At 36.6% G+C, this 22,096-nt stretch overlaps 1 protein-coding gene across 10 annotated transcripts in view; it reads left to right on the top strand.

Annotated features, from left to right (window-relative positions):
- Window positions 1–22,096, top strand: part of PDE4D (phosphodiesterase 4D) — a 1,724,553-nt gene that overhangs the window by 95,567 nt on the left and 1,606,890 nt on the right. For 2 of the 10 annotated variants that reach the window (XM_077117222.1, XM_077117220.1), the window contains exon 1: window positions 6,956–10,293. The exons of 7 other annotated variants lie outside the window; for them this stretch is intronic. The gene's annotated coding sequence lies outside the window, so the exon portion shown is untranslated. Of the gene's footprint in view, window positions 1–6,681; window positions 6,765–6,955; window positions 10,294–22,096 lie in introns of those variants that run through there. One more of the 10 variants, XM_077117213.1, reaches the window with a different exon arrangement.

Here is a 22,096-nt window from a genome sequence, read left to right as displayed (position 1 = left end):
GGACTGGCATAATAGATTTTGGCAATACCTATGGTGAAATTCTGTGTAGTCAATAGAAGTGATGATGTAGACCTTTATATATTGACATGAAAATTATTTAGTGATAAAAAGCAATCTATGAAACAGAATGATCCCATTTATATATAATTATATTGACAGAAATATGGGACATTTGCTCATTTAAATATGAGCAGGTAGAAATTGGGGCTAGTTTTATTTTCATTTTTATTTGACACCCACTCTGCCACTTACCAATTCTGTGTCCTCAGGGAAATTTATTTAACCTCTCTGACTCTTGGGCTTCTCATCTCTAAAAATGGGGATAATAATACCAATTTCTTAGAGTTACTGTGAAAACTAAGCGGTAAAACACATTTCAAGCACCTGGTATGGAGAAGGAAAATACTTTGCTTTTTTTTTTCTATCACAATTTCCATTTTCCTTTCATTGTATGAGTACAAATAGCTGTGTTCACATGTCCAAACTTCAGAGAGAGAAAACCAAGTGGGCTTTGAATAGCCTCCATTTATTGTCCTGCAGGAAGAGCCCTAGTTCCAAGCATGTGGAACAGTATTTTCCTAAGGCTGTAGTCTGTCCAAAAAAGGCCACATTGAGTCATTGTTTTCCTAAGCCAGGAGACGAGACTGAGTGACTGATGTTGATGGGCAGCCTAAAATAATATTTCATTCTTGTCATCCATAGGCAGTTTCAGACCAAGTGACTTTGGGCAGAGCTACAGCTTCCCTCTTGGTCTGGAAGAACAAAGCTTTTGCTATTTAAACAACAGAGCTTTGTCTTATTCTCAGGAGCATGCAAACCAAACAGAAGATTTGCTGAAGGGCCTTCCTAGTTATTGTGAGGAGTTATTCCACATGGTAAGTGGAAACATTCAGCTCCAACCACCTGTGGAGGGCCCACATCAGCAAAGAAAATAGTCATGACTCATGGGAGCACAGCAGCCTATTAGGTTGGGGATTCAATTCTTCTATATTGCCCTAAAGTCAGTAGATTCAGCCAATAAAAAAAATCCCTAAATCCTTTGGGGCCTCTTCTCCCTACAAAGCAAACAAATAGGCCTGTTTTGCTTTCCCTGTTTGAGGCAGAAAAAGAGAATGTCTATATATATATATATATATATTTTTTTTTTTTTAGCTTTCTTTTCTTCCTCCTCTTCTCTGTAAATTTTTTTAAAAATTTTTTATTAATTAAAAAAAATTGCAAGAAACACAAACATTCCCAACACATACACTCAGCAATTCACAATATCATCACATAGTTGCATATTCATCATCATGATCATTTCCCAGAACATTAGCATCAATTCATAAAAAGAAATAAAAAACCAATAGAAAAATATAAGAAACAGAAAAAAAAATTTTACATGCCATACCCCTTACTGATCCCTTTCATTGATCACTAGCATTTCAAACTAAATTCATTTTAACATTTGTTCCCCCTATTATTTATTTTAATTCCAAATGTTCCTCTCATCTGTTGACAAGGTAGATAAAAGGAACATCAGACACAAGGTTTTCACAATCACACAGTCACATTTGTGAAAGCTATAACCTTATGCAATCATCATCAAGAAACATGGCTACTGGAACACAGCTCTACATTTTCAGGCAGTTCCCTCCAGCCTCTCCGTTACATCTTGGATAACAAGGTGATATCTACTTAATGCGTAAGAATAACCTCCAGGATAACCTCTTGACTCTGTTTGGAATCTCTCAGCCATTGACACCTTGCCTCATTTCACTCTTCCCCCTTTTGGTCGAGAAGGTTTTCTCAATCCCCTGATGCTGGGTCTCAGCTCATTCTAGAGTTTTTCTCAATCCCTTGATGCTGAATCTCAGCTCATTCTGGGATTTCTGTCCCATGCTGCCAGGAAGATCCACACCCCTGGTAGTCATGTCCCACGTAGACAGGGGGAGGGTGGTGAGTCTGCTTGCTGTGTTGGCTGGAGAGAGAGGCCACATCTGAGCAACAAAAGAGGTTCTCTTGAGGCTGACTCTTAGGCTTAATTTTTTTTTTTTTTTTTTTTATAGCTCAGATGCAGCTTCATTCAGTGTTTTAACATGATTACTTTACAATTAGGTATTATTGTGCTGTCCATTTTTGAGTTTTTGTATCTAGTCCTGTTGCACAGTCTGTATCCCTTCAGCTTCAATTACCCATTGTCTTACCCTGTTTCTAACTCCTGCTGAACTCTGTTACCAATGACATATTTCAAGTTTATTCTCGAATGTCCGTTCACATCAGTGGGACCATACAGTATTTGTCCTTTAGTTTTTGGCTGGATTCACTCAGCATAATATTCTCTAGGTCCATCCATGTTATTACATGGTTCATAAGTTTATCTTGTCTTAAAGCTGCATAATATTCCATCGTATGTATATACCACAGTTTGTTTAGCCACTCTTCTGTTGATGGAGATTTTGGCTGTTTCCATCTCTTTGCAATTGTAAATAATGCTGCTATAAACATTGGTGTGCAAATGTCCGTTTGTGTCTTTGCCCTTAAGTCCTTTGAGTAGATACCTAGCAATGGTATTGCTGGGTTGTATGGCAATTCTATATTCAGCTTTTTGAGGAACCGCCAAACTGCCTTCCACAGTGGTTGCACCCTTTGACATTCCCACCAACAGTGGATAAGTGTGCCTCTTTCTCCGCATCCTCTCCAGCACTTGTCATTTTCTGTTTTGTTGATAATGGCCATTCTGGTGGGTGTGAGATGATATCTCATTGTGGTTTTGATTTGCATTTCTCTAATGGCCAGGGACATTGAGCATCTCTTCATGTGCCTCTTGGCCATCCGTATTTCCTCTTCTGAGAGGTGTCTGTTCAAGTCTTTTTCCCATTTTGTAATTGGGTTGGCTGTCTTTTTGTTGTTGAGATGAACAATCTCTTTATAAATTCTGGATACTAGACCTTTATCTGATATATCATTTCCAAATATTGTCTCCCATTGTGAAGGCTGTCTTTCTACTTTCTTGATGAAGTTCTTTGATGCACAAAAGTGTTTAATTTTGAGGAGTTCCCATTTATTTATTTCCTTCTTCAGTGCTCTTGCTTTAGGTTTAAGGTCCATAAAACCGCCTCCAGTTGTAAGATCCATAAGATATCTCCCAACATTTTCCTCTAACTGTTTTATGGTCTTAGACCTAATGTTTAGATCTTTGATCCATTTTGAGTTAACTTTTGTATAGGGTGTGAGAGATGGGTCTTCTTTCATTCTTTTGCATATGGATATCCAGTTCTCTAGGCACCATTTATTGAAGAGACTGCTCTGTCCCAGGTGAGTTGGCTTGACTGCCTTATCAAAGATCAAATGTCCATAGATGAGAGGGTCTATATCTGAGCACTCTATTCGATTCCATTGGTCGATATATCTATCTTTATGCCAATACCATGCTGTTTTGACCACTGTGGCTTCATAATATGCCTTAAAGTCAGGCAGCTAGGCTTAATTTTAAGTAGGCTTGACCTATCCCCTGTGGGGTTGTTTCATGTGAACAAACCCCAAGACTGGGGGCTCAGCCTATAGCTTTGGTTGTCCACACTGCTTGTGAGAATATCAAGAATTCAACTTGGGGAAGTTGAGTTTTCCCCCGTTCTCACCATGCCCTGAAGGGGACTTTGCAAATACTTTTCCACTCACTGATCAAATCACTCTGGGATTCCTCAGGGCATCACCTGGACAAACCAACAAAATCTCGTGTCCTATACAAGGTTCCATGTACTTAAGGTGTTCAATCAACTATCTAAATAAGTTATATTAGGAGATGCACTAGTCAAAGTGTAGATTTGTACCAAATAAACATTTTTTGCTTTAGTCTCCCACATTAATTGAAATTTTAAAATATTAAGTACCATAGTACTTTCTTCTACTATTTTGCCTTCTGGATTTTATATATCATGTCTAATTTTCCTTCTTTTTACCTTTACTCATAGTCTTCCTTTCTACACTCTTCTCCACACCTCTCTCTTCTGTCTTCGTATCTGTCTCTAGTGTTCCCTTTAGTATTTCTTGCAGAGCTGATTTCTTGGTCACAAATTCTCTCAATGATTTTTTGTCTGAAAATGTTTTAATTTCTCCCTCATTTTTGAAGGACAGTTTTGCTGGATATAGAATTCTTGGTTTTGCTGGATATAGAATTCTTGGTTGGCAGTTTTTCTCTTTTAATAATTTAAATATATTATCCCACTGTCTTCTTGCCTCCATGGTTTCTGCTGAGAGATCTGTGCATAGTCTTATTGGGCTTCCCTTGTATGTGATGGATTGCTTTTCTCTTGCTGCTTTCAAGATCCTCTCTTTCTCTTTGACCTCTGACATTCTGATTATTAAATGTCTTGGAGTATGTCTATTTGGATCTATTCTCTTTGGGGTATGCTGCACTTCTTGGATCTGTAATTTTAAGTCTTTCATAAGAATTGGAAAATTTTAAGTGATAATTTCCTCCATTAGTTTTTCTCCTCCTTTTCCCTTCTCTTCTCCTTCTGGGACACCCACACCACGTATATTCGTGTGCTTCATATTGTCCTTCAGTTCCCTGAGTCCCTGCTCATATTTTTCCATTTTTTTCCCTATAGTTTCTGTTTCTTGTTGGATTTCAGATGTTCCGTCCTCCAGTTCAGAAATCCTATGTTCTGTCTCTTGAAATCTACCATTGTAGGTTTCCATTGTTTTTTTTCATCTCTTCTACTGCATCTTTAATTCCCATAAATTCTGTGATTTGTTTTTTCAGACTTTCAGTTTCTTCTTTTTGTTCTTTCCTTGCCTTCTTTATATCCTCCCTCAATTCATTGATTTGGTTTTTGATGAGGTTTTCCATGTCTGTTCGTATATTCTGAATTAATTGTTTCAGCTCCTGTATGTCATTTGAATTGTTGGTTTGTTCCTTTGACTGGGCCATATCTTCAATTTTCCTAGTGTGATTTGTTATTTTTTGCTGGCATCTAGGCATTTAATTACCTTAATTAGTTTATTCTGAAGATTGCTTTCACTTCTTTTATCTAGGGTTTTCTTGCTGGATGAATTTGTTGTCTGTCTGTTCTTTGACATTCCATTCAGCTTTATCTGGACCTTTAGCTTAAGTTTTGTTTAACAGAGGAGAATTTTTCAGTTCTTGTTTTCTTGTTTCTTGCCCTGCTTGTGTGGTGCCTCCCCCCTCCCCACCCTTAGGAGGGTCTGCTTAGATATTATAGACCCCAGCCAGATTTTCCTAGACCAAACTGGCCTCCTATCAGGAGGAAAGAGTCACCTGCATTGGTTTTCCCTAAGGGTGAGACCCAGCAGGTTGAAAGACTTTCCTGTGAAGTCTCTGGACTCTGTTTTTCTTATCCTGCCCAGTATGTGGTGCTTGTCTGACTGCAGGTCCCACCAGCATGTGATGATGCGGTACCTTTAACTTTGGCAGACTCTCCCTGCTGGGGGCATGGTGGAGACAGAGGAGAGGTTGTAGGCTGGTTTTAATGGCTTTAAATTACCAAGCTCTGGTGTCTGAATTCCTTGATGGAGGGATTCTACCTGGGTGGGGCTTCACCCCTCCCCTGGGGAAGGCACAGGCTCCAGATAAGCCCCCAAAAGAGCTCACTTCTGCCTATGCCTGGGGTAGTTGCAGCCTGAAAAGTCCTACCGCTGTATCCAGAGGCAGTCAAGCCTTTGTAGATACACAGCCACAAAAACCTCTGTTTCCTTCTTTTTTTTCCCCCCCTTTTTCTGTCAGACCTTCCCCCTTGGCACTGGGGCAAAAATGAGCAACCTCCGCTTTGATCAGTTTCACCTAAGCTGGGGGCCTATTTTTAGTAGTCAGAATTTGTTAATTAGTTCCACAATTGGCGTTTGATTGTGCCCAGTCCCTGCTGCTGGTAAAGTCCTTTCCTTTTCCCTCTGGGAAGCGGCCTGTGGGGGAGGGGCGCTGGCCACCGCAGCTTTGGGAACTCACAGTTCTGGGGGGTGCTCGCAGTGGGTCCAGCTGGTCCAGACTGGGATATGCTGTGTGTCCGGTCACTGATGTGGCCCCAGGAGCTGTTCTGTACTGTTTCTGGTTATTTAGTAGTTGTTCTGGAGGACGAACTAAAATGCACATGTTGTTAAGCCGCCATCTTGACCCGGAAGTTGAATGTCAATATTTTGAGTTGCTTTCAATTTTGGGAATTTCTGGTCCATAAATACCTGTTTCAAATACTCCTATGATATCCTTTCTTACCATATCTAGCTGTTCAGTAGTTTACTTGCATTTTGGATATTGGGTACATTGATTGCAATGAGCTTCATCATGGTCACCATGATGGCCATCATCATCATCATGATGTCAGATTTCTCTAACTGAACACTCATCTTGTAATAGATGCAGTTCTAAATGTGTATTTGCCCAGTTAATTTCCATATCAGCCCCAGAAGATAATTATTGTGTGTGGCATGTTTTGCACATGTGGGAGCTGACATTTGGAGCTGTTAAGTCACTTACCCGTGGTCACCCAATGAAGGGTCCATGCTGGGATTTGAACCCCGGCAGACCAACTCCAGGTTCATGCCCTCCATAGTGTTATACTGCTTCACGCACCACTTGAAGCAAAAACAAAGTTTTAGCATCAAATATCAGGAGTGTAACCCCCTCCAACTTTCACTTACTAAGTGTAAATAATCGTCAGTTTTTGTATATGTCATGTCTTACAGCTTTTGAACTTAGACCAAGAGCAAGGCCACAGAAAAACTGATCCTTCTGTTTGGGTCTCAATTACCTGGAAGAAGAATTTTGAGTAACTATGAATTTAAAAGATTTCTTTCTTATGCTAATTTAAATTGTGATATGTTTTAGAATTTTGTCAAATGTATTAATATGTGTCTGTAAGTTCATGTTCTTAAGAGAGGCTCAATCACTGCATGATACCCCTGCTTTTTTTTTTTTTTTGCAAGGGCAGGCACCGGGAAATTTTTAATTTAAAAAATTTAAAAAGTTTTGCTTCATTAAGATGAGGCAGGCCTTCTTGGTGAATTTTTTAGTGCAACTGTTTCTCTTTCAGTTTACAGTATAAGCTGCTGGTTTCAAGTGTCAGCATTGAACTGTCAGTAGTCCTTTACCAGGAAACTGGTCCCAGGGCCCAGGGTTCTTTAGGCAGAGTTTGGCATAATGAAAATAAGGGGCTATTTATTTATGTCAGTTGGAATGGAGTTAATGCCCTGCGAATCTGAATTGGTATGACATGTTACTGTGGTGGGTCTGAATATTTTTTACAGTTTTCTCATCAGCCTTTTAGCTACATAAACAGGGCCAGACAAATTAGCCTATGAATTCTTCATTCTTGGGCTAGGTGTAGAGGCATTTTTCAGCCAACCACAGCTGCTCTGATATTTGAGTTTTGCTAACAGTTCTTGGTTCAGAAAAGGGTTTGCATTCCTGCGCTACTTGTCTTTTATCGGAATCATATTAATTCTTGTCTGTGGGGTTGAGATAAAGGAAATGTGAGTAAGAACTAAACTCAGCTGTTTGAGTGATCATGAGCTTCTTATATCATGAGCTTCTTAGTGCCTGATGTGATAGCCAACAAATATTAATTGATGGTGATGATAAGAGGTAAACCTTCTAGCTGGAACCTGCTAATACAGGTCTTGATGAATCGAGAATGATACCTGCTACAAGCAGACCCTGACCCATTGCACTAACAATTTTAGGCTCAAGAAGATGGTAATATTGATTATAGTGTTTTTTTAGTTTCTTGATCCATTGCATTGTTTTCAATAGGTTAAAGGAAAACAAATGTTGGGCCACCCTGACACATCACTTCCTTTGTTTCTTCATGGGGATTTCCTGCTTTGTGATAGCTCCAGATATCTAAATCCCAAGCAAAATGCCAAATGTCAGTAACAAGTCTCAGGGTATTACGATTATCATAATTATAGGAGAAGGCAGCTCCAGTCCGTTAGAAAGCTCTCATTGTGGATGTGATTTGGGGTGAGCATTACCTAATAACTGACAAAATGCTTGCAGTATGGTCAAGTAAAGCCTTTAGTGTTTGCCAGGGTTAGCTATATGTTGAACTGTACAAAAGCTGTGAGGCTTCTAAATCAAGGATTTGATGGATGATGTTGGCCACAGTCTTGGATAATGAGACAGTTTGTCTTCAAATCTGTAAGAGGTGAGGTCTTCTCAGTGGAAATTTCTGGACAAGAATATGTGTGAAATGACTTAAATGCCTTTGTTTAGAATATTCTTAACCTTGTCTGTTGGTAAATGGAGATTTGAACATGGGAGTTCAATGGGATTTAATGACATTTTATTAAAGAGATAAACAACTGGAAGCTCTGCATGTGTTGAAGATTTGATGACAATATTACCCTAAGGACTTATTTTTCATTTCAGACCAGATAGTCCAGGTTATAGTTGAGTAAAAGAGAAGACAATTTTAACCACCTGGCCTGCTCAGAACAGTTCTTGGTTCAATAAAGGTTTGCATTCATGAGCTACTTGTCTTTTATCAGGATTATATTAATTCTTGTCTATGGGGTTGAGATAAAGGAAATATGAGTAAGAACTAAACTCAGCTGTTTGGACGACCCTTGTATATCATGAGCTTCTTAGTGCCTGATGTGATAGCCAACAAATATTAATTGATAGTGCTGGCAGGGAATAGGCTTTCTAACTATAACCTACTAATACAAGTCTTGGTAAATTGAGAATGATGCCTGCTAAAAGCAGACTCTGACCCACTGCATGGTCTTATATGTTCACTGTAGGCAGCAACACTATCAAATCAACAAAGGTTTCATTAAATAAAAAGTATCTAAATAGAGCAGAAATATTTTTTTCCCTTGCTAACTACAGATTGGACAATTCAAAGAAAAATGCTGGAGGGATTACTTTTTCTGGGCTCTGGGTACTGCTACATTTTTCTTCTTCGTGGGTGTCAAAACTTAGGTTGAATTTGGTCAATTATCTATAGCAAACAAAAAGTGCAAAATGTCTCTTGTGTTACCATTGTTTTTACTTCATCACCAAACAAAATGTGTTTTCTAGCTCAGCTTCTTCCATTGGGAGCTAGGAAGGCAAGACAATTTGAGTATTTTGTAGGGTCTGTTGTCACTTTGACAGCATAATGATTGATTTAGTTAATTAAAAGTTTAGTGTCAGGATTGTTCTAATAATGTTACATGTACTACAAAATTTGTTAAAGAAGCATATTATAAGTTGAAGATTTGGGAGTATTTTCCACTAGATAAAGTTTGATAAGTATCTAAAGGGTATGGTATTGGGATTACCTAGTAGGTCAGTTTCTTTTCTTTTTTACTTTTCTCTTTTAGTTACCACTATAATAGTTATGACTTAAAAAATGTATTACACATATCCTTAAATAATTATAGATCTGAGAAATATGTTTGTATAATTAACCATTAAAGATGTAGTAGATTGTAAGGAAAATATTGCAAAGAAAACAAGAAAACCCTGGGCCAACTCTCTCATGTCATTTTCTGTGCTTATGAGCTCCTTCTTTTTTCTCCCTGCCTCAACCCCTTTTATTCTTGTTTCTGTGTGTGGGTAAAAGGCTGCCCACTGAAAGACAGCTCTAAAACTCTTCTGGAAAACTGTCTATCTACCTCCCCAATGGTCATTTTAATTTCAAGTTTATTGCAGGTACATTAAGCCTCCCACTATTCATGCAATGACAAATGGTCCTATAAACAATTGGAATAGGAAAGGGTGAAAAAAAATTTGAAGCATAATATCTAGTTGGCTCAGCGACTTAAAGCATATTACTTTCACTCAGCATTTTTCCTCCTAAAAATAAAAAGAAGGATGAAAATTACCTCCAGCTTTTCCTGCCGTAGTTGCCCTCTGCTTTCCAGAGGTGTCTCGGGTCCTTTGATACTGTCACAGTTGTGATTGCCAAGCCAGGAAAAGATCTTACTCCAGGTACTGTCATCTCTCCCCAGGTCACCTGTCCTTCTTCCCTCCGACAAATGAAGCTGTGATTTTTCTCTTTGGCCTCACGAGGGAAAGCAATTCCAGATAAGCAGATTATTGTGTGGGATATCGCATGTATGTTGTTCTAGTGCAGCCCTTTCAGCTTTCCAGAGCCAGTTAGACTTGTTATGAGGAGCTAAATGATTGGCTGGATCTGGGGCTCAGTTTCATAAATTATAGCCCAGCGTACAAGAAGCACGAGTCCTATAGTTGCCGTAGTTCAGAGGCCTGCCAGTTCCTGTCTTAACGCATATGTAGTCGTAATTGAGTTTTAACACGGCCTTGGACGTTTCTGTACTAAATAGCTGACATTGCATCTTCAAGACTGTGTGAGTAATCCTGATTTTTTTTTTTTTAAAGCTCAGTAAATTAATTACATGCCCTGAGAGAGGGAGTGGATTGTAATTAGAAAATACTGCACTAGCAGATGATTCATTTTCAAGGTTCTGTACTATGTTGTATCAAGTTCAAGATGATTAATTTTAAAGCTTCTGAGACCTGGCAGGCTTATTCCAGCTTTTTGCCACGAATCAGTTAAGCTGCATTTTGAAGGTGGCTGCTTAATGCAATGCGAGCCCTGTTTGTTTTTACGGGGTCAGTAAAGCAATAAAGGTCCAATATAAGTGGGTTAAATCAGGCTGCTGGTGTGAACACATTGGATTAGAGAGTCAAGCAAGGTTCATGATTTCCCATCCTCACCATCCAAAGCTGAGAGTGAGCAGAAATGATAATAGGTCCTTGGTGAAATGGGTATACGGCGGTTAGCACAGAAAGAAAAGAAATGTAAAAGTGATGGCAGCAATTCTTTACTTCACTAGAATCTGAAGATCCCTTTAAGCATCTTCCATGGATAACTAAAATATTTTAAATGCACAAAAACGCTCTTACATGTAGACTGTAGTAGTTGTAGACTACTGAATGAGAAACCACTAGCTTGTTTCTAAAAGCCTTATAAGAAGTACGTTAAACATACAGACACAATCATAACAGAAGAAACCATGTGGATTGGAATTTGTGGTTTGAGTAGATCACATTTTCCTGGGGAAGTTGTTGTTAGGTTTGTGTGGTTGTTGGGGGTCACTTCTGCTGCTCACAATGCTGGAGGAGCCTGAAATGAGAACAAGAAAAATAGAAGCGTTTTATTACCTTCTATAGCAGACGCTGCAGGTACGATTAATACTGAGTAGAGACCGGTAACCTAAGCAATTCACTTTTTCCTTTAAATTACTGACTTCTCCTAGCTTATTATAAAAAAGAAAGAATAAAAGGGAGTTTGCCTATGAAGTTAATGTTAGAAAGAAATAGTTTTTCTTCCTCCTGATTAACAGTTTTAAAGCTTTTCCTCAATACAGCACAAAGCTAGGTACTTCCTTATAGTTTTGTGTTGCTTTTTCGGTCTAATTTTTTTTCTCTTTAGATTTGAAGATATAAATGTGTGCATTTGTGCTGTTTAAAAGCTTCAAGCAAAGACCATTTGTACAGTTTTTTTAATCATAGTTACCTGTGGCAAATATAAATTTCTAAGAGCTGTAGTAATTTCTTGCCAATTCCTATAAAAATGACATTTATAGAGTCAATAGAAATTTTAGTTGTACCTATTTAAATGACTGACATAATTTGCCAGTAAGAGAGAAATGTTAGTTGTATTTTTATAAAATTGTATATTTAGATCACACTGGGGATGCAAAGTTTTGTTGCAGAACTAAAACTGTTTTCCCTTTCTGACGCATGACCCTCTAGACCACAACAATGAATAAGATTCAAAAAAAAGAGAAATAATCAACATAGAATATTTTTCTGTATCAACTTAACATTTGAGAAAGAGAGAGATGTAAAAAAATGTGACTCAAATACATTATTTTAGAAACATATTTACTGAATGAAGAAATACTGTAATGAGTTCTTTTATTTGAATCAGAATAATGAGTTCATTTATAGGGTTTCTAAAAGCCATAGACACTGATAGTAATAGTTCCTATTAGAGTGACACATTTACTGTGTTAGTGAGAGAAAGTAGCACATTCATAAAAGGATCTTAGTCTTCCCCCTTGAGGTGATTGGGGTCCAGCTAAGAGTATTACGTATTGGAGGTACAAGGTGTCTTATCTGAAACAACTTCTGACTTCTAACTTGACTCCTCTTCTGTTTCTAGGGTCAACGTAGCTTTGTTGTAGCAATCACATTCCTTTCCTTTTCCTGCCTTAATTCTTTGTATTAATTTGCTTGGGCTTTTGTTGAAATGAATCAGAGTTTCTATCAACTTACTTGGGCACTTATTGAGAGGAATCATGTGAAAAGCAAATGTTAATAAACTATACGATTCAGAAAGTGTTTAAAACCATGGCTCAGAGAAATTCTGGTGGGCATGTACTTGGAGTAGTTACATTTTGCTCTGGGGCTTCCTCCAGGACCTCCCTCTCTTCAGTTCTCCCTGAAATGCCAGAATGACATTTCTTTCTTGAGAAAGCACAGGGCATTAAGAAAAGAAGTAGAAGAACTGGGGGCTCAGCGAGCAGAGGACTAGGGGCAAGGAGTGGCGGGAGAAGGAAACAGTGCTAACTGATCCTACTCCCCTCCCCTCCTCTTTATTTTCCAAAGCCAGTTTCATCTGACTGAGGAAGTTCTTTTGCGGATAAGGTTTTGTAAAACTATGCATATCTGCCATAGACAGATGGATTTGACAAAAGATGTATCCAAAAAGGAATGCATTGCATCATGAACTTGCTAAGTATTCATGAATACACATTGGCATTTGGAAACTATTAACACTACCTACTGAAGCAATGAAAAAAAATATTATTTCTTGACTGAATTACATTTTCCAGTGTTTGATTTGGTGAGTTTTGTTTTTGGAAAGAATTGCTTTTCCCTCAAACATTTTTCCCAGTGTTCTACGTAGGGACTAGTCTTATTGCTTAATCTTGCCCAAGAATTTAATTATTCCCAGGGGTGTTTTCAAAAGTTGCTATCCTAATTTGAGCATGTTTTAAAGAAAGCAAAACACAACAAATGAAACAACCCCCTCCCCTCCAAAAAAAATCCCCCAAAACCACATCACAAAGGAGTTAAATGCTATCAATTTGTATATCCCTTCTGTTGTTGAGTGTTGAACTATTTATAGGCAGAGGAGGCTTTCATTTGATTTCAGGACAGTTATCCCATCTTAATTATATCTTATGTGCAGGTGATATAATTTCCCATTATACTGGTCATTAGCCAAAATTGTGCCTTCCAATTTCCATTTCAAGAAGCAGAATGGCTTAGTCAGTTAATCTTGGAGTTGGAATCAGTGAGTTAATAAACAAGTCATTAGTTTTTCTAAGCCTCAGTCTGTCTGTCTGTAAAATTAAAATAAAACATATGCCTGGTATTTTACTGGATGAGTAAATATCAGCATCATAGTGAGAAAGTGGTTGTGAAAGAATATTTTCATTTGCCTTGCACTCTAACATAATATTCTATTGTTAGTAGTACAGCAGCGTGTTGCACTATGGTTAGCTTCCTTTAGTTTTGAAAGCATAGCCCCAATATCGTATAATACTTTTTAAGGCAAAGAAAGTCTTCATTGCTTAACCTTGAAAAGTTATAAAGGCTTTTGGAGCCTCAGTCCTTATATGTCTGTTACTTGGATATTAAAAATGCCAATAGGTTATTGTGATGAATAAATGTGGTATGGTATGTGAAAGCATACTTAGTAAATCTCTAACTGCCATATAAATGACTCTTATTACAACTATATCAGTATACTAATAAAAAGTATATATAAATTACAAATTTTTAAAATATCAGCTGCATTTCTTGTTGGCTAGCTTGTAACTTTCTGAGTATGTCTGCTTTCCTCCAAGGGGATGCTTCTGGTTGTTGGTTAAGCTTGCACCTTAATTTTCCTTCCACTTGGATATAACACTATGCCAGTAGTTGGATAAACATTCCTTCACACTCTACATTTAGCTCTGTGAATGACAAGATTTTAGAGGACATAGTTTTCTCACAGGAAAAAGCAAGTTAGAAAGTTCAGACCAAAGGATGTCGTCAGATATTTTATTCCAACCTTGGCTTTCTACAATGAACTTCACTAATGTAATAACCATGTAGGAATTAAGGTGATGCTCAGTCCTGGACCTGATCAGGGATGAAATGAACAATCAGAATGACTTTCTGAAAGATTTAGAAAGTTTTTCAGCAGTTTTGAATTCCAAAGTTTTGGCCAATTCTCCTCTGGAACATCATCATGCTTTTTGGAATATTAACCACAGTTACATCCTACATTTAAGCTGCTTGAGCACACAGTGGTGAATTTATTCCCTCACATTAATATTGGTAGGGATGAAGCTGTGGCCCTGTCACCTGTGAAAACTTTTTTTTTCCCCACATAAAATCAGAGGGAAGCACAAGGAGTAAAACAAACGAAAAGGGAATGAATCCTCTCCTACCCTTATCCTGCACACCCCAACTTGCAACTCACAAGGAAACTTTCTAGAAACAAATTTTGTTTGGAGCACAGTTGAAAAATGCCATCTCGAACTGTTGTCCTTACTTTCTGGTGCCTTTGATGATTGGAAAAGAGTAATTCTTTAGTAATTTAAAATTATATTGTAAAACGTACTTGAATTTCTTAATATGACTGTGCTCATTAAAAAAAAATCGGGAGTTAAGTGCTTGCTAGAAACATAAAGATGAAGAAGACATGGTTTTCTCATATTTGCAGAAACTTCAGGATAATTCTGAAAGAGTAAGAGTTAAATTTAAGATTTCTGTTCTTCCCCTCAAAGTGTTTGGTATGTTGATAATGGAGAAAATGACTGAAGAACTAGTGTACATTGAATAGACTGGGTAGAAATATCTAAGTTTTATTATAAAATTATACTTTTTTTAGGGGCCTGAAGGATTCTTAACTTATTTAGTCCAGTCACAATATTTTACCGGCAAAAAAATGGTGGGAGTGTCATGGGGCTTCCTTAATTTTCATGCAGAGTAAAACTGAGACACGAACCCAGCTTACCTAGGACTAGAATCCAGTTCTCATTTTTGTTTTCTTGCACATTACACTGACAACATATACTACTCCTTAAAATTGCTTAAAGGAAATTGTAGGCGTCTTCTAGTTTACAACCAGGACAATTATTTATGAACACGATATTTAATAGAAGATATATGAATGAGGTCTAAGATATGCAATGATGATATAAAATCTAAAATTGATAGGAAAGGAACAGAATTTCACTATTCCCAAAAAGATAGTCTCTTTTTTAAGGATCTCACTATTACTTTCTGATTAGTTAGCGGCAGTAACATATAGAATTCTGAAATTTCCTTAGCTTAAACCAGAAATGTATATCTCACTCACATAAAGACTAAAATAAAGTGTATTTTCTTGATGAGCAGGTTCCTCTCTATTAAACGATGTCCTTCTGGCACTGCTGACCTCACCAGGCGCTGCCAGGGCATCAGTAAAGAGGAAAACACACAGAATCACTAGCCTTCCTTTGGTCAAGCACAATCACACGACCCTACCTAGTTGAGGCAAGACCAGTGGTCCTGTTTGTAGCCAGGATGAATGGAGAGTTGGTTTGGTAATTAACTAACCGATTTCTGCCATGCATTTTTGTTTGTTTTTGTTTTTCACTGTTCTCTAGTATGTCAGTATAGAACCCAAGCCTTTTAACCAACAGGTTACATGAAAACAATGGTAAACTTTACCTTCTGGAAGAAATTAAGAATATATTACTTTTAAATTCCTAAGTCCATATGTTCACATTTTCCCAAGATTACTTAAAAGATACTGAAGATCATGATTATAAATATTGCTTGGTTTTAATATTTATGTCTTCGAAGGATGAAAGTGGTCATGAGATGTTTCTCTCTCTCCACCTATCCCATTCTCTCCAGTGTCAGGTATTTGAATCACTTGCTTTGTATGTTTAAAGAAGGATGAAATGAAAATGAGAAACTGACACTAAAGAGTAAATAGCTTATCAGAATTTACTCCAATCCTATTAAGTATTTTATAAATTTTGAAGCACATATTTACTTTTTATTGGGGAAAACCAGTATAAAGTGTATGTATAACTGCTGGAGAAACTTTGCATGCCTGTGTTGGAGTGACTGGTGGAACTAATAAAATCTTGGTTTGTCATTTATTTTCTAGATGCTAAAAGATTTCTCTCTACTTCGAACTTCCAGAGATTAGCAAAAATATTAATATTACAAATAAATAAAAGAACACAGAAGCCTACTTAGTAAACAACACTATTTTTGCTGTTTTATAAATCTCTCCACAAATTGCTATTTAAAAAAAATCTCTCCACAAAAATATGATTATTTTATTTTTTAAATGAAATAAAACTGATTTTAGTCCTTTACCCAGGTTTTATTAGGTTCATATATTTATGTTGGGTCTTAAGCCAGTCACGGCATCAGTTACTTTAACAACCAAATTAATTTCCTTTCATATGACCCAAATTTATAATCAAGCTATTTATGAAATAAAGACAAAAATTAAAATCTGCTTTAATCTTCATATCCTAACCCAAAAGACAGAAGGACTCATTTCATCTCCTTATATTTATCTGATGGAACTAGGAGTGCTTAAAAATAATTTTCCCATAATTTCATTACTCTTGTTTATTTCCCTGGCTCTTTCCGAAACAATTTTAGATGCAATACTAAAAACTTGTAAAGTCTCCTTAAACTATCATCCAAACAATGTTTTTATTTTGGTGGAATTGAACAAAAACAATAGATACTTATTGTCTTTATTCTAAGACATTGCAAAGAGCACTGATATGCCTTAATCTTTGGATTGTAGAGACTACATTCAGTAGCACATTTCAATATATTTTATATTTATAGCCTTTGTACAATGGCAGTCCATATATTAGTATAAAGTAATGCTTCAGTATAGTGGAGTAATTGAAAGCTTGGTCTCTGGAGCTAAATTCAGAGTCTAGTTCTGCTACTTAGTAGCTGTGTTACTCTGGGCAAGTTATTTAATCTCCATGCCTCAATTTCCTTATCTGCAAAATGAGACATTAATAATACCTATCTTGTTGGTTTGTTGTGGAACTAAATACATTAATAGATGTAAAGAAACTGGAATATCTCTGTCTTAGTTTGCCTGGCTGCTATGACAAATACCACAGTATGGTTTGTTTAAACAATGGGACTTTATTGGCTCAGAGTTTTGAGGCTTGGAGGAGTCCAAAATCAAGATAGTGACAAGGCTTGCTTCCTCCTGGAAATCTGTACAGTCTGATGCTGGCTGCCAGCCATCTTTGGTGTTTCTTGGTTTGTGTTTCCCTATCTGGTTACGTGACTATGTGCTCTCTTTTACCTTCTGGGTTCCTGCTGAGTTCTGCTTTCTGGCTCCTTCCTGTAGCTTTCTCTTTACAAAGGACTCCAGTAATCTGAATTAAGACTCACCCTCATTCAGTTGGGCCACACCTTAACTAAAAATAAATGTCTTCAAAAGGTCCTGTTTACAATAGGTTTACTCCCACAGGGGTGTAGATTAAGATTAAGACCATGTATAATTGGGGTACATGATTGTACCTACCACAGTTACATCGTAAGTGCTTTAATGTTTGTTGTCCTACTGTTATTATTATTCGGGGAATTGATTATTTCACGAAATGTATTTTCTAGATTACTAAAGTTTATATGACCAGTGCCAAAGTTTCTAATTATAGGCAATTTTCATTGGTTTTTCTAAATCGATCTTACTTGTCTCTATGTTTCTTCTGTCTTAAAGAGATTAAAGGAAACCTTTCCTTGAATTTCAGAGTCAGCATTAAGATCAGAATTTATCATTATGGCCATCAAAAATAGAACTTAGCTATAGATAAAGGATTTTGAGTAAGGTGATATACGGATGGTATTGAGATGATTAAGATGGTATTGAAACCACAAAAAGACAAACAGCCTAATTTAAAAAGTGGGCTAAAGAATTGGATAGATATCTCTCCAAAGAAGATGTAAATATATCTGGAAAGCAAATGAAAGATGCTCAACAGCATTAGCCATCAGGGAAATGCAAATAAAAACCACAATGGGATACCATTTCATATCCATTAGAATGGCTGCTATTAAAAAGAAAACAAACAAAATAGGAGGTGTTGGAGAGGATGTAGAAAAATAGGAACACTCATTCATTGCTCGTGGCAATGTAAAATGGTGCAGCTGTTATGGAAGACAGTTTGGCTGTTCCTAAGAAAGGTAAGTATAAAATTGTCACATGACCCTGTAATCCCACTATGAAGTATATACCCAAAAGAATTGTAAGAAGGGACTCAAACAGATATTTGCATGTCAGTGTCTATAACACTATTATTCACAACTGTGAAAACATGAAAGCAACCCAAATGTCCATTAACAATGGACAGATAAATAAAATGTGTTGTATACATACAATGGAATATTATTCATTCATAATATTATTCATATTATTCAAATGGAATATCATTTCATTCAAAAGGAATGAAATCCTGATACATGTGACACATGGATGAACCTTGAAGAAATAATGTTGAGTGAAATAAGCTAGACACAACAAGACAAATATTATATGATATCACTGATTTAAAACAATTAGAATAAGCAAACTCATATAGAGTCAGGATCTAGAGTATAGGTTACGAGGGGACAGGGTGGGGCAGAGAATGAGAAGTTAAAGTTTAAAATGCACAGGGTTCCTATATGGAACCTTACTGTGTGTGTGTGTGTATATATATATGTATATGTGTATATATATATGTGTATATATATGTATATGTGTATATATATGTATATATATATGTATATGTGTATATGTATATGTGTATATATGTGTATATGTGTATATATATATGTGTATATATGTATATGTGTATATGTATATGTGTATATATATGTATATGTGTATATGTATATGTGTATATATATGTATATGTGTATATATATGTATATATATATGTATATGTGTATATGTATATATATACTAAGAAACTAAAAAAAACAAAAAAATCCATGAAATTGCACTGCACAAACAGTGACCCCTCAGTTAAACCACGGACTTCAATAGAAATGTGCCATCATCAAGTGGAGCAAACGTTGCACACTTATGCGAGGTGTGGGTGGTGGGGCAGTGTATGAGAATCCTGTCTTTCATGCATGACTGTTCTGTAAACCCACATCTTCTCTAATAAGGAAGATAAAGTAAATTGAAAAAATAAAAGATGCTGTTTAGGGACCTAAGGAGAGTGTTTTGACCCTGTAGTAACTGGCCCATATCATTCTACTGTTTCAAGTAAGTTCTAAAGATTTGGGCCTTCACTGCACCGTCCTGTACTAGCAGCTGCTTCTATTTTGCTATACAATGTAAATAATAGCCCCGTTTCTGACAACTGTGTACGAAAGGAGAGATCGAGCATTCTTTCAGGGTGCCATTTCTTCTCTGAGAGTAGATAGAATCATGGGTGCTTGTTTCTGTTTTGGGTAAGGTTTGTAAGTACAGCTTGGCAGACCATGACCCACTGGCCTAATAAGTTTTTTTAAATAAAAGTTTTATTGAAACATAGTCACATTTGTCTGTATATGTGTTGTTTAAGCCTGCTTTCATGCTTAAAAGGTAGAGATGAGTAGCTGTGACAGAGACATTATGGCCTGCAGGGTCTAAAGTATCTACCATCTGACCTTTTGCAGAAAAAATTTGCCAATCCCTGCTCTAGAGCTCTAAGGTTGGATGGAGTCTGAAATAAATCAGGTGTGACTCTATTTAGTAGTTTCAGGTAATCTACATATCCAATTATTGGTACCTTTGAACCCCCTAAGCATATTTTGGACTAACAAAAATTTATTGCAGTTGTCTGTGTTGGATAACAACCCATGATAGCACATTTAGAACATTAAGAGATGGTAAAGATGTGATTGCCAAAGACATGTGGGAATCCTAACCTTGGTATTTGCTGCTGTATTGTTAGTTCATAACATGATGTAAAATTAAATAGCCGTCTGTTCTGTAGAATGTTGTTCTAGAAATGTTACCCATTGGTAACTGTTTTTCTCACACACTTGCCCAATGTATAATAAATGCTTCTGTTGTTTCTCTTCTCATTTATATCTGTTTCTGCTCTTTCTTCTTCTGCCCACGTGTGTCTTTGTTCTCTGTCTTTTCTTGTGAAGATGTGTTTTTCTGTTCAGAATTTTCCAACACTGTATTATTCAGGAGCATAGTGTTCAGGATAGAAGGCAGGACTTGGGTTTGAATTCCAACTTAGTCACTTGACCCAAGAGAAGCCTCAGGGAAGTCACAATGCCTTCTCCCCACCATCTCCCAATCTCAGTTTTGTTCTAGGCTCTGTATACATGCAAGGAATAGCAAGTGAGATTAAACATATGAGAAGACTCTTTAAATACATATTATTACTTTTATCTTTAGTAATGTTCTCAATTTAGCCCATTTTCCTCTCATACAAAGATATACATGTTTATGGAACAGTAAATAAAATGGATTCTGCACGAACTAAAATTGTCAATTAACACTAGGTATGAATCTGAGTGTGAAGGAGGTTGGGTGAGAAACCTCTCCAAACAATATATGTATTCCTCAGTGTCTGTGTTGGCATTCGTTTCTCTAACGTGAAGTTTTGTGCTTCAGGGCCGAACTCCTGAGAAATATGCAAAGAAAAAGAAAGAAAGAATAAAGATAACCTTGGAAGGGGTGAAAGGTACTGCTAATTGTTGTGAAGAAATCTGAACAGAAGCAAATTCCTTTTGCTTTACTTTATACAGTTATTTAAGTGAATTTGGTATGTGGACAGAAAGGTTGTTAATTCTTTAAAGATAAGGGAAGTAATGGTTTCTTTTAGAGAAAGTATACTCTAATGTTGTGGAAATTGGATCTTTGTGATGAGGCTAGAGTAGAATTACTGAAATATGGAGAGAACTTATGTGATTCCATTTTGTTTTTATTGGAGGCTGAAGAAAACCAATAGTCTACTCAATGCAAGGAATTTATTTGCAAAAAATCAGCCTGCTTTTATAATTTCAGGGGATATTAATATTTCTGCTTTGACTTACTATTACTTTGTATATTTCTCCTCATGATTCTGTTGTTTTCAAATGATTTTAAACAGCTTAAACAGAATATTCAAAACTTTTTTGCTTAGGTAATTTGTCATTTTAATTCTTTTGAATTTTGGAGAAAATCTTAAAAATTTATGATTTTAAATTTCAATTTAGCGAGACCCCCCCCCTTCCCCACCATCTCCATTTTTAGTCTCTTGATTATTAGGAGGCTAATTATCCAAATTGTATCAGTTAGCTATTTCCATGTAACAAACTACCCCAAACCACTGGGTCTTGAAATTATAACCACTTAGTATGTTCATGAGTCATTCTTTAATTACTGAGAAGTTCTGCTTGTCTAAGCCAGGTTCCGCATATCTCTGCTGGGCTTACTGTGCATTAACAGTTAGCTGGCAGTCTAAGTTGACCTTGCTTAGTAAAGTTCAACACTCTTCCATATTCCTTTGCATCCTCCTATCAGGCAAGTCCAGGCATGTTCTTAAAATGATAACTGGGGTTATCAAAAGAGTAGGTGTGTTTCAGATTGGTCACATTTGCTAACATCCCAATAGCCAAATGAGTTATGGTGGAATTTACAGTTAAAATGAAAGGGAAGTTAAAAAAAATTGTGAATAGGTTGTGGATATATATTGTGCCATGAATTGTGTTCATGAATGCACTCAGTCTACCAGAAGTCATTCTACTCTTTCTTCACCATCTTAACTGCCTCTGTTTTGGTAATTTCACTGCTTATTATCATTTCTATAGATTTGGCAGAAAAAAAAGAAATCCCCAAACTCTACCTAGTTACTTTTCAGTACTTGTTTTTAAACTTGGTAAGGGAGAAGGTTGCTGTTAAAGGCTATAATGAAAGCTGTACTTTATTTATTTACTACTTTATTTATTTACTTACATACTTCTTTTCTCTTGTTACCAAATTAAGCATCACAAATTCTAGAATAATGAGGTTAATTCTTCCTCAATTCTATTCATATCCATCCCTGATCTCTATTCTGCCTCTAGGCAATTTCTGTATCTTTTGACTAATATTCCAGTGGCATTTGGAGGACTTTGGAAGATAAGCCTGTG

This window comes from Tamandua tetradactyla, chromosome 9 (assembly GCF_023851605.1).
Source record: "Tamandua tetradactyla isolate mTamTet1 chromosome 9, mTamTet1.pri, whole genome shotgun sequence".
Lineage (NCBI taxonomy): Eukaryota > Metazoa > Chordata > Mammalia > Pilosa > Myrmecophagidae > Tamandua > Tamandua tetradactyla.
This window is presented reverse-complemented; position numbering and strand designations above follow the sequence as displayed.